The following is a 1,733-nucleotide window of genomic DNA, read 5'->3' as shown; positions in this document are numbered from 1 at the left end:
GTTCTGGTCACCTACTTGTGCAAGAAACCACTCCAAAATGTAACGACATTAACAGAAATTGATTATCATGGCTCACAGTTCTGTGGATTGACTAGGGCTCAGCTGGACACCTCTACTTTGGGATCTCCCACATAGTCGCAGCAAGATATCCGCTGGGCTGCAGCCACTGAAAGGATCGGCTGGGCTAGACAATCAAGATGGTCCAGTCACATGACTGGCAGTTGATGCTGGCTGTCAGCTGGGGGCTCAGGTGTACATGTGTCCTCCCCTGGTGGCATGGGCTTCTTGGTGACTGGGTTCTCTGAGAAAGTGGTTCGAGAGCGAGCATTCCCAGGGGACTCGGGGCGGGGGGGGGGGGGGGGGGGGGGTAGCAAGTCTTATAGTTGACCCTCAGAATTCTCTTTCTGTTTCTCTTTCCCCTCCCCCTCCTTCTCCTTCCCCTTCCTCTTCCTTTTCTCCTTCCTCTTCTTCCTCTCCTCCTCCTTTTTCTTCATCTCCTCCTCCTCCCTCTCCTCCTCCCTCTCCTCCTCCTCCTCCTTCTTCTTCTTCCTCTTCTTCCCACAAAAGAAACACCTGCTTTATTAATACAACAGCAAAGGAAACGGTTTCCAAGTTCTTAGAAGAAAAATAACATGAACAGGTACCATGTGCTAGGTGTTACAAGATTAAATGCCCACATTGATTGTTCTGAGAGCTCCCCACCACACTGCAGATGTCTCATCAAGGACAGCTGTCATCAGAGCTTCTGCCAAGAATAAGTTTCTCACTGCGGTAGCTTCACGGTCAGTTCCTCAATTTCTCAAACAGAAGACTGAAATGGTATGAATACTGTTTCAGAAGGCTTTGGTGTAGACAGAACATATCAATTTGGAAAAGAGAGGCTTGTTTTCTGAATTCAAGAAAAATCATGACCCGATCTATCAATTTTTCTCTGCTACAGTCTCCCCGAGTGCTCTGTGAAAGAAGATTCCTTTTCCATTCCCTACCACGTGCCTGGGTAAGAGGAGAAGAAAGGTGGAGCGGTGCCAGTGCACTACCAGGCACTCGGATGGGGTTCTGCGCTCCAGTCCTGCTGTACGGGCAGTAATAGGTGTCTTTTCTGGCTGCTGCAGCAGCTTGGTGGGAGAAAGACGCTACCCCCCTGTCACATCTTCCTGAGGCCATATTTTTTACATTCACAGGAGAGATCTCAGAGCTCCCCAAATTGACAGTCTGTGGGCAACCATCTCTATCCTCCTCGTGGATGGTGCACTCCTTACAATAATAGGTGTCAGAGGCTCCAGGGCCTCCACAGATCACACAGCGCCCCTGGCAAGAGTCATAATTACACTCATCATATACGCACATCGGAGTTCAGGGACACACGTAGGAGTCACAGATCACACACTTGACATCACATTTTTCACAAAGTCTTCAGATGGCAACAGCAGCCTGCTCTTGGCAAGAGATCAAATCCAGATGATGTTTAGCCATAGCTCTGACACAGACCAGCCACTGACTCAGAACGTTACTTCGGATTGGTCTCTGTGGGTCAAGGGAAGTCACTGAGGCCAGCTTCGATCTGAAAGGCGAGCATCAGACTACTTTTTGAAGCAAGGGAAAGCATGCCTATCTAGTGCGGTCAGGAACTGATGGAGGCCACATTTCAGGCATCTCCTACAGCCTGGATAAACCTGTCAGAGCGTGACAGCGGTGGTCCCAGAACATGTGTCACGAAATGAAACAAATGGTCC

The 1,733-nt window shown here is 49.5% G+C and overlaps 1 pseudogene; it reads right to left on the bottom strand.

Moving 5' to 3' along the window:
• Positions 1–1,144: 1,144 nt before the first annotated feature.
• On the bottom strand, positions 1,145–1,473 carry LOC100479024 (annotated as a pseudogene).
• Between the last annotated feature and the right edge of the window lie 260 nt (positions 1,474–1,733).

This window comes from Ailuropoda melanoleuca, chromosome 4 (assembly GCF_002007445.2).
Source record: "Ailuropoda melanoleuca isolate Jingjing chromosome 4, ASM200744v2, whole genome shotgun sequence".
NCBI classification, from domain to species: Eukaryota; Metazoa; Chordata; class Mammalia; order Carnivora; family Ursidae; genus Ailuropoda; species Ailuropoda melanoleuca.
Note: the sequence above shows the minus strand (reverse complement) of the source record. Positions and strands in the feature narration are given on the sequence as shown.